This window comes from Schistocerca cancellata, chromosome 2, assembly GCF_023864275.1.
Source record: "Schistocerca cancellata isolate TAMUIC-IGC-003103 chromosome 2, iqSchCanc2.1, whole genome shotgun sequence".
Classification (NCBI taxonomy): Eukaryota; Metazoa; Arthropoda; class Insecta; order Orthoptera; family Acrididae; genus Schistocerca; species Schistocerca cancellata.
This window is the reverse complement of record NC_064627.1, coordinates 710065256-710077586: the sequence shown is the minus strand read 5'-3', so window position 1 is coordinate 710077586 and position 12331 is coordinate 710065256.

The following is a 12331-nucleotide window of genomic DNA, read 5'->3' as shown; positions in this document are numbered from 1 at the left end:
TCAATCTGCAAGTTTTATTGACTTTCTAATGACTGTACTAGGCAGTAAGAGACAGCATAATTTGCAGACACTGTAAGAGAACTCCTGAGATTATGTGCTAAATCGTTTTATGGATTCAGGACAATAGATCTCCGACAACACACCATCGGGGAACCCTCGATATCACTTCGGTTTCACAAGACAACCTTCTGTCAGTTGCTATGCACTGTGAATTTTCTGACAGGAAATCAAGGATCCAGTGGCACAGCTGACACGGAACTCAATAGACACCCAATTTGAATGGATCGCGGTTGTGACGAACTGTGTCAAATGCCTTCTGTAAATTTGTAAATAAGACATCAATTTTAACATCCTGATGTTGTTGTTGTAGTGGTATTAAGTCCAGAGGATTGTTTGATGCAATTCTCCATGCTACTCTATGCTGTGCAAGCTTCGTCATCTCCGAGTAACAACTGCAACCTACATCCTTCTGAATCTGCTCAGTGTATTCACCTCTGGGTCTAGTGGTTCTAGGCGCGCAGTCCGGAACCGCGGGACTGCTACGGTCGCAGGTTCGAATCCTGCCTCGGGCATGGATGTGTGTGATGTCCTTAGGTTAGTTAGGTTTAAGTAGTTCTAAGTTCTAGGGGACTGATGACCACAGAAGTTAAGTCCCATAGTGCTCAGAGCCATTTGAACCATATTCACCTCTTTTTCTACCTCTACGACTTTACCTTCCACGATTCCCTCCAATGCTAAATTGGAGATCCATTGATGCCTCAGAACGCGTCCTACCAATCGGTCCCTTCTTTTAGTCATGTTGTGCCATACCCATCGAATCTTCAGCATTCTTCTGTAGTACCACATTTCGAAAGCTTCTATTCTCTTCTTGTCTAAACCTTTATCGTCCATATTTCATTTCCATACATGGCTGTGCTCCAAACAAATACTTTCAGAACAGACTTTCTGACACTTATATACTCGATGTTAACAAATTTCACTTCTTTAGAAACACTTTCCGTGCCATAGACAGTCTGCATTTTATACCCTCTCTACCTCCAACATTATCAGTTGTTTTGCTGTTTTGCTCCCCAAATAGTAAAACTCATCTACTACTCTAAGTCTCTCATTTCCTAATCTAATTCCCTCAACATCACCTGATTTATTTCGACTACATTCCGTTATCCTCGCTCTGATTTTGTTGATGTTCTTCTTATATACTGTACATACCGTTCAAGTGCTCTTCCAGGTCCTTTGCTGTCTCTGACAGAATAAAAATGTCATCGGCAGACCTCCAAGTTTTTAATTCTTCTCCATGGATTTTAATTCCTACTCCAAATTTTTCTTTTGTCTCACTTTCTACTTGCTCTATATACACATTGAATAGCATCATGATAGGCTACAACCCTGTCTCACTACCTTCCCAACCAATGATTCCCTTTCATGCCCCTTTACTCTTATTACTGCCTTCTGGTTTCTGTACAAATTGTATATAGCCTTCCGCTCCTTCTATTTTATCACTGCCCTGCTCTCCCAGGGCTATCAGTAGTTCTAATGGAATATTGTCTACTCTGGGTGTAACCTCCCACACACTTATCGACCTTAATGACAGTGAAAAATTAAACCACGTGTACCTAATGGAAATTTGGGAAAAGCAATCGTCACCAAAGTTAATCTGTCGGTAAAGAGGGAGGAAAGGGTTACATCTAAATGAAAGGAAAAATGCAAATGAAACTGGTGGAAATTAATTTTGAAAAGGGGTAAAGTTAATAAAGAAAGTAAATGTGCGGCCGTTACGTTAACAATTAACTAGCGGTAATTAGATATTTGAGATTTGGGGAAAATTACGGTCGCCAGTCCTATGGACAATTACTATAGTAACTGAAAAAGAAAGGTTACTGCACATATAATTAGCACTAGAAGCGTGGCAACTGAAGGTTGACACGTGTAGTGTGAAAACTGAAAGTTTGTCAGAAGTAATAAATTTCGCTACACTCTGACTTAATTTAGCAAAAGAATTAATAAAATCGGAAAATTGAAAGTTAATTTAGTGACTGAAATTAATAGTGAGCTTTGTTTCTGAAACACATCGAAATTCAGTAAAATACGGTTAGTCTTGGACTACCTCAACAATCATTTCAAAAGCTACTTGAATCTACGCAATTTAGAAATAAGAGATTTAACTTTGAACTTGAATTATATGATTCTGAACAATTAACAATATTAAAATTTAGTACGTACCAAGTTCAGCTGCAGTCACAGGTAAGCTAAAATACGGTAACAAAACTCGCACTCTTAATTTGTGCTTGTGTAATTTAAATACTGTAGCCAGCTATGAATACCTTAACTGAACTTTGAAATTAAAGCAATGAAATCGAATGATGCTGCTTTAATGCTGGCGTTTGAATTTCAACGACACTCGGGTTCATTCCGGAAAAGGAAGAGTCCCTGCTTGGTAATGCAATTGGGACAATGAACAACAAAGGTTCATGCTACAATGCTGTAATTTTGTGATTTGAACTGTTTTAAAAGCTGAGGTCTGCCATACAGTTCTAAAACTTTACGTGCTTCCAGTCTTCCTTGTTGGTTGATTGAAGGTTTGAAGCCGTCGATCGAGGAGGTGGCGACAGTCACTCATTGTCGGCCGTCGCTGTTGCAGAAGCTGGATGTTGGCGCGCCTTCTTCTCGACACGGTCACCAGACGAAACGGGCTCTTGATGTGCGCCAGCTAATGCTTCCCGTCCGCGACACCATGTCAGAAACTATCATCGCAAGTCGAGCGCAATTACATGCTGCCAAACCCCGAAAGCGCGGCAACTCGCGGGAGCTTCACACAACACATATGCTCCACTCGCTACTCCAGCCAGACTCTCTCTCTGCCCGCGCTCCACGCGGCAGAGTTAACACTACCAAAGATCCTACACACTTTGATTCTTCACACTACCTATCGATGTAATCGTTCGATAGTAGTTTCCCCTAGGCAAGACCCAGCGTAAAAATACAAATAATATTCACAAAACAAACCAATTATACATCGACACAAATGCATATATATACAAATAGTAAAACAATCACTATATACAAAGACACAGAAATGTCATTTATTCAGGTAACAAAAATAAGGAAAACAAATTTATAGTACAATAGATGGAAATAGGAGGATATGCATTTCCGGCGTTACACGTGCCCCACATTGTCTGAGGATGATCGTGTAACCTAAACAGACTCAGAAAATGTCCCAAAAAAGAAACAGCGGAAATGCATATGCTCAAAACATCAACAAAATTTAGCTTTCGTCTAATTAACCATAAACCAATTTTTAGACGATAATAATTGAGTGGAGACACTCATAATCTTATTCCACTCTGTCATCTTGCACAAAATAAAACAGGTTGACAACATATTAAAATTCATAGAAAACATAGAAAATGGTTTAGCTGTTCTTAAAATCAAAATTCCTAGCAGTAGCAAGAAATGGAATACTATTTACAAAATTAATCAGAGTACATGGTCATAAAAACAGGTAGATCAAAATACGCAAATGAATTATTAATTACATATTATACACATTTTTATGTAACCTTTTCATAATTAATACTCTCACCATAAGAGTCCACTTAATGCTAAACAAGAAAATAATATTCAGCAGATCGAAAAAAACCATAAATATTGACAGTAGAATTCTTTCAGCTGTCCAGGAAGAAAAACAATTCCGCCTTCCGTACCCGCAAGTACAAATAATGCCGACAGCGGCACAAGAGCCGACAGCGGCTTCGCCTCGCAAGTATTGTTGCGCCCGCCTGTGCGGCACGCTTTATCTCACTCGCCTGTGTAACGGCATTTCCAGAACGTCCGTTTCACTGAATTTTTTAGGAAAAACTCACTCCCGAGTAATCTCAAGGAGTGCCTTAATACTATCACAGTGGATAACTCAACACTGTCTATCATCACACGCATGTACTAGCCTGAAACTTAAAACAGCGTCTAAGTACATCGGCAATGACTAATAAAACACACATTCATGAAATCTTACAGCAAGTTACAAAATCATATTTACATTCCTTAATCTACTGTGACTCAGCTGAAAACTTAAACTAGCAGCTTGGTTTTAAAATTGATTAATATTCAGTAACTCTTAAATCATTTAATCAACATTAATTACTTATTAATTACAACTTCTTTAATGACCTCTAGGTCAGGCAAAAGCATCGCAACATGGCACATCCTTAAATCTTACACTCTACATTTACATACTGTACAAATTACCCTTTCTGTGGTATTAATCAATCCTTGGTTGGTAAAATTTCAGGTCTACAATGTTCCGTATACCTAATAGCTTTCCAGAGCTTGGATACTCTAAGCAATAAGCATTTGTGTGAGGTATACCAATGACTTTATATGGTCCATTATAAACAAACTTAAATTTAGAGATTTCATGGTCTATCTCGATCGATTTCTCATGAGCTTTTACAAGTACTAAGTCTCCGATTGCAAACTTAGCAAAACGCGCTTCAGCGTCATGACGACGTATGCGAGCATCGGCTTTTAGCTTCATTACTTCTCGCAAACGATCTTTTTTCACACCAATACTAATGTTAATCCGTGGAGGAAATTTGATTATCTCTTCCAATTCACTTTCTACACTTTTGTCAATGCCGAGATTCCTCACATTACAGTAGTTCAAATTCATACCTACGTCAATAGCATCCGGCCAGTTAACAATGTGTATAGGTTGGTATTGCCTATGCACACCGTCTCCTGCCTCGTCAAAACTAACTACTATTGTTTTATTTTGTGACGTACATGTCAAAGTTTTGCTTTCGCAATTAATCACTGCACGGTACTTTAATAGCCAATCCAACCCGATAATTACTTCCGTAGTTAAGTCTGGCATGACGACAAACTCTTGTTCAAATCGTGCCCCACATATCTCGAAGTGGACAAAAATTTGTTTTGTGACCGGTTTACTGGCCTTCCCAGTAGCACCGATAATTTTCACTCCTGTTACTGGCATAACTACGATGCCAGGTCTGTCTTTCAGTAACTCAAATATTTTCCCAGATACAGCACTCAATTCTGCACCGGTGTCAATCAACACGTTTAGTTGTAGGTCGTGCATATTAACAGACACTACTATCTGCCTACAATTGTCTTCGACTGTTTCTCTATTTTCCCACAGTAAATCCTCGTCTATATCCAGGTCATTCCAGAAAAAACCATCCGGCTTTGATCCTAAAATCGGCTTATCTGGCGGCTTTTTCAGCCTCTTTTCACATGTTGTTGTTGTTGTCTTCAGTCCTGAGACTGGTTTGATGCAGCTCTCCATGCTACTCTATCCTGTGCAAGCTTCTTCATCTCCCAGTATCTACTGCAACCTACAGCCTTCTGAATCTGCTTAGTGTATTCATCTCTTGGTCTCCCTCTACGATTTTTACCCTCCACACTGCCCTCCAATGCTAAATTTGTGATCCCTTGATGCCTCAAAACATGTCCTACTAACCGATCCCTTCTTCTAGTCAAGTTGTGCCACAAACTTCTCTTTTCCCCAATCCTATTCAATACCTCCTCATTAGTTACGTGATCTACCCACCTTATCTTCAGCATTCTTCTGTAGCACCACATTTCGAAAGCTTCTATTCTCTTCTTGTCCAAACTAGTTATCGTCCATGTTTCACTTCCATACATGGCTACACTCCATACAAATACTTTCAGAAACGACTTCCTGACACTTAAATCTATACTCGATGTTAACAAATTCCTCTTCTTAAGAAACGCTTTCCTTGCCATTGCCAGTCTACATTTTATATCCTCTCTACTTCGACCATCATCGGTTATTTTACTCCCTAAATAGCAAAACTCCTTTACTACTTTAAGTGTCTCATTTCCTAATCTAATTCCCTCAGCATCACCCGACTTAATTTGACTACATTCCATTATCCTCGTTTTGCTTTTGTAGATGTTCATCTTATATCCTCCTTTCAAGACACTGTCCATTCCGTTCAACTGCTCTTCCAAGTCCTTTGCTGTCTCTGACAGAATTACAATGTCATCGGCGAACCTCAAAGTTTTTACTTCTTCTCCATGAATTTTAATACCTACTCCGAATTTTTCTTTTGTTTCCTTTACTGCTTGCTCAATATACAGATTGAATAACATCGGGGAGAGGCTACAACCCTGTCTTACTCCTTTCCCAACCACTGCTTCCCTTTCATGCCCCTCGACTCTTATAACTGCCATCTGGTTTCTGTACAAACTGGAAATAGCCTTTCGCTCCCTGTATTTTACCCCTGCCACCTTCAGAATTTGAAAGAGTGTATTCCAGTCAACATTGTCAAAAGCTTTCTCTAAGTCTACAAATGCTAGAAACGTAGGTTTGCCTTTTCTTAATCTTTCTTCTAAGATAAGTCGTAAGGTCAGTATTGCCTCACGTGTTCCAACATTTCTACGGAATCCAAACTGATCTTCCCCGAGGTCGGCTTCTACCAGTTTTTCCATTCGTCTGTAAAGAATTCGCGTTAGTATTTTGCAGCTGTGACTTATTAAACTGATAGTTCGGTAATTTTCACATCTGTCAACACCTGCTTTCTTTGGGATTGGAATTATTATATTCTTCCTGAAGTCAGAGGGTATTTCGCCTGTCTCATACATCGTTCTCACCAGATGGTAGAGTTTTGTCATGACTGGCTCTCCCGAGGCCATCAGTAGTTCAAACGGAATGTTGTCTACTCCCGGGGCCTTGTTTCGACTCAGGTCTTTCAGTGCTCTGTCAAACTCTTCACGCAGTATCTTATCTCCCATTTCATCTTCATCTACATCCTCTTCCATTTCCATAATATTGTCCTCAAGTACATCGCCCTTGTATAAACCCTCTATATACGCCTTCCACCTTTCTGCCTTCCCTTCTTTGCTTAGAACTGGGTTGCCATCTGAGCTCTTGATATTCATACAAGTGGTTCTCTTCTCTCCAAAGGTCTCTTTAATTTTCCTGTAGGCAGTATCTATCTTACCCCTAGTGAGAGAAGCCTCTACATCCTTACATTTGTCTTCTAGCCATCCCTGCTTAGCCATTTTGCACTTCCTGTCGATATTATTTTTGAGACGTTTGTATTCCTTTTTGCCTGCTTCATTTACTGCATTTTTATATTTTCTCCTTTCATCAATTAAATTCAATATTTCTTCTGTTACCCATCGATTTCTATTAGCCCTCGTCTTTTTACCTACTTGATCCTCTGCTGCCTTCACTACTTCATCCCTCAGAGCTACCCATTCTTCTTCTACTGTATTTCTTTCCCCCATTCCTGTCAATTGTTCCCTTATGCTCTCCCTGAAACTCTCTACAACCTCTGGTTCTTTCAGTTTATCCAGGTCCCATCTCCTTAAATACCCACCTTTTTGTAGTTTCTTCAGTTTCAATCTGCAGTTCATAACCAATTGATTGTGGTCAGAATCCACATCTGCCCCAGGAAATGTCTTACAATTTAAAACCTGGTTCCTAAATCTCTGTCTTACCATTATATAATCTATCTGATACCTTTTAGTATCTCCAGGATTCTTCCAGGTATATAACCTTCTTTTATGATTCTTGAACCAAGTGTTGGCTATGATTAAGTTATGCTCTGTGCAAAATTCTACAAGGCGGCTTCCTCTTTCATTCCTTCCTCCGAATCCATATTCACCTACTATGTTTCCTTCTCTCCCTTTTCCTACTGACGAATTCCAGTCACCCATGACTATTAAATTTTCGTCTCCCTTCACTACCTGAATAATTTCTTTTATGTCGTCATACATTTCATCTATTTCTTCATCATCTGCAGAGGTAGTTGGCATATAAACTTGTACTACTGTAGTAGGCATGGGCTTTGTGTCTATCTTGGCCACAATAATGCGTTCACTATGCTGTTTGTAGTAGCTAACCCGCACTCCTATTTTTTTATTCATTATTAAACCTACTCCTGCATTACCCCTATTTGATTTTGTATTTATAACCCTGTAATCACCTGACCAAAAGTCTTGTTCCTCCTGCCACCGAACTTCACTAATTCCCACTATATCTAACTTTAACCTATCCATTTCCCTTTTTAAATTTTCTAACCTACCTGCCCGATTAAGGGATCTGACATTCCACGCTCCGATCCGTAGAATGCCAGTTTTCTTTCTCCTGATAACGACGTCCTCCTGAGTAGTCCCCGCCCGGAGATCCGAATGGGGGACTATTTTACCTCCGGAATATTTTACCCAAGAGGACGCCATCATAATTTAATCATACAGTAGAGCTGCATGTCCTCGGGAAAAATTACGGCCGTAGTTTCCCCTTGCTTTCAGCCGTTCGCAGTACCAACACAGCAAGGCCGTTTTGGTTAGTGTTGCAAGGCCAGATCAGTCAATCATCCAGACTGTTGCCCCTGCAACTACTGAAAAGGCTGCTGCCCCTCTTCAGGAACCACATGTTTGTCTGGCCTCTCAACAGATACCCCTCCGTTGTGGTTGCACCTACGGTACGGCCATCTGTATCGCTGAGGCACGCAAGCCTCCCCACCAACGGCAAGGTCCATGGTTCATGGGGGGTCTTTTCACATACAGTTTTAATTTCAACACGTTTGTCCTGAGGCTTAGTCTGTAGCTTCGCCTCCAATACCGAAACCTTTTCCTCTAACTCGTCAACTAGTGAGTGTTGCTTTGCTATCAGTTCACTAATTGTCACCTTCGTTGATTCATCTTTGGCCAGATTGATCTCATCTGCCAATCTACCTGGAGGAATGTGCCCAGTAGTATCTGCAATTACTGCCTCTAGATCTGCGCAACCCACACTGCTATCGTCTGACCGTATAATGTCAGCTCTAACCTCACACACGCTGTAATCTATGTGCTTTTCTACCAATCGTGTCCGGCTATCAATAAAATTTTCGTAATCTTTCTCCTTAATACTCTCGCAATGTTTAAACTGGAGTTTGGCGTCGGATGGGTCGGTTACTTCTACCACTATAACTTTCGGTAAAGTCTGCCGGTCAGGGCCAGAACTTTCCGTTACTACTTCAACATCCAACTTTTGCGGGACGAAACACGACGAATCTTGCTCGTGCTCCCCATTAACATCAACTATTTCTAGTAAAGTCTGCCGGTTAGGGCCAGAACTTTCTATCACTTTACAAATACTATCTTCCTGTGGGACGAGACGCGGCAAATCCTGCCCGCGCTCCCCATAAACACTTCTCCCGTACAGGCCCCTATAATCTCTTAGTTCGTCGTATAAGCGACCGAACTGCCTTAACCAGACCTCATCCCTCTCTACATCCCCTCGCTCGATGACGGACGTTTTATCCGACATCTGATCTTCTCTCAACACTTGCGAATCATTCTTAAACTCAATCTCCAGTTCCGCTGTGGGTATTACAGCTGCCACTTTATAATCGATTTCCGGAACACTACTTAAATTGTTCTCACTGACAGTGAATGTATTTTCTACTGCCGTGTATACAGCTGATCTACTACTTGTGGGCGCACTCCTTTCTCTTAACACTGGCACACTCTCCCGCCGTTGATTATTCCACACGGAATTTTCATAACGACGACACCTGGGTTTTCTCCTGTTATTGGGCCGCCAAAATTTCTCCGCGCCCGGTCGGCCCCTCACCGGCGCGGCTAATGGTTTCCCTGTCTCGTCCCAGCAGATACGATCCCCGGATGCTGCTGAGGCGGCTGATCACACCCTTTGGCGTTATTACTATTCTGCGAAGCCCGTATCACGCTAGTATGATACTGGTTTCCGTCATTCCTGTTATTATTTGCATTGTACCGATTGTTATTACGGTCTGAACCATTATTGTTATTGCTGCCATGGTTGCAGTATGCATTATACCCATGGTTATCGTTGTTGTGGTTGCTGTGGTACCCGTTGTTGTTACCACGGCCTCTACCACTGTCGCGATTATTGCGCCAATTGTCCTCGTCCTCCACTCTTTCCAGGAAATCATTTATTGTCCTGTAATTGCTTCCTACGTAGCGTTTTGTATCATCTGGAAGCTTTTTGTAGAGTTCCCAGACTATTTCGAATTCCGTGCGGCGATCACGCAAATATTCCAACTTGCGGATCCAGCCCTCACAAAACTCCTTCATCGATCCGCGCGATTTCGCATCGAAAGGCCTCGATACGACAAATTCGACCCAGACACTTTGCTGTTTTTGCTCTGACCAGTATTCAGCCAGAAACAAATTTTTAAATTCGTCAAAAGTCAGGTTCGTAATGTTGAGGTTTAAGCCCCAATGCTTGGCATCACCAGCCAACACATCAATAATCGCATTAATTTTTCTCTCATTAGTCCATGATCTGGGTAAAACTCTTTCACAATTCTTAATGAAATCCGTCGCGTGTATACCGCCTTTTTTCAAGGGGTCGAACCGCTCCTCTTCCGTCAACAATTCCGAACTATGTGCATAGATTGGCACATAGCTCTGTTTTTCGTCAAGTTTCTTTTCTAATTCCGACACTCTCGTAATTACTTGGCAAGTGGTTGTCACAAGCGTTTCTACTTACCTATTTTTTTCTTCGCAGGTATTAGCCTGCTTCGTCACTTTGGTATCTACTTCGGATACTAAAGCCTTTAAAGTTTCCACCTTCTTTTAATCCTCTTTTTTCAATAATTGAATTTGTTCCGTCACCTTATTCTCGATGATCGGAGCAACTGATTCTCCTACACTTTTCTCGATTCTGCTAATTTCGGAATAAAAACGAGTATTTATGCTCGCAATTTCCGCCTGAACGCCAATCATTTCCTGTTTAAGATTACCGATTTCGGTATTAATCACAACAATATCTTCTTTGATTTTATCAACTTTTGTGTTAACAACTCCAACATTGTTGTTAACAACATTAATAGCTTTGTTCTGACTGTCTAGCTTTCGTTCAATTTTTTCCGACTGAGCTTCTTGCTTGGCCGATTGACTCTTGATTTCGTTAATCAAAACATTCAATAAATCAGTTAAATTCCCGGAAACTACCGGTTTTACTTCCGTAGCGGCATCCTCTTTATTTGCCCCCCCCCCCCCCCCGTATTCGTCATCAAGGGATTCAAATTTGATTTTCACTTCCGATTCCGAAACATTTTCTAAAGTGTGGAATTCCATTTCTGCTCTTTGTTGCGTTTCGGCGGTCGCGTCTTTCATGCTAGCCGCCTGACCCTGAACAATGGGTACCGCGGTGCGCGTTTCCCACTGTTCGACCGATTGTTCCTTATCCAAGCCTACCAAATTTTGGTAGTTGTTGCCTTCACTCATTTTAATAATTTTCAATATAAATGCCAAATCTCAAATCTAGTTAGGATTCCTCACACTAATATTCTGGCTGACGTATCGAACATTTCGTAACCAGTACTTTGTTACGAGATTTGTACAATGCAAAATTCGTGTCCAGAACAACCTCAAATCCGAAGATTGTCCTGTCACCAGGTCGCCACGTGTAACTTCCCCCTCACTTATCGACCTTAATGACAGTGAAAAATTAAACCGCGTGTACCTAATGGAAATCTGGGAAAAGCAATCGTCACCGAAGTTAATCTGTCGGTAAAGAGGGAGGAAAGGGTTACATCTAAATGAAAGGAAAAATGCAAATGAAACTGGTGGAAATTAATTTTGAAAAGAGGTAAAGTTAATAAAGAAAGTAAATGTGCGGCCATTACGTTAACAATTAACTAGCGGTAATTAGATATTTGAGATTTGGGGAAAATTACGGTCGCCAGTCCTATGGACAATTACTATAGTAACTGAAAAAGAAAGGTTACTGCACATATAATTAGCACTAGAAACGTGGCAACTGAAGGTTGACACGTGTAGTGTGAAAACTGAAAGTTTGTCAGAAGTAATAAATTTCGCTACACTCTGACTTAATTTAGCAAAAGAATTAATAAAATCGGAAAATTGAAAGTTAATTTAGTGACTGAAATTAATAGTGAGCTTTGTTTCTGAAACACATCGAAATTCAGTAAAATACGGTTAGTCTTGGACTACCTCAACAATCATTTCAAAAGCTACTTGAATCTACGCAATTTAGAAATAAGAGATTTAACTTTGAACTTGAATTATATGATTCTGAACAATTAACAATATTAAAATTTAGTACGTACCAAGTTCAGCTGCAGTCACAGGTAAGCTAAAATACGGTAACAAAACTCGCACTCTTAATTTGTGCTTGTGTAATCTAAATATTGTAGCCAGCTATGAATACCTTAACTGAACTTTGAAATTAAAGCAATGAAATCGAATGATGCTGCTTTAATGCTGGCGTTTGAATTTCAACGACACTCGGGTTCATTCCGGAAAAGGAAGAGTCCCTGCTTGGTAATGCAATTGGGACAATGAA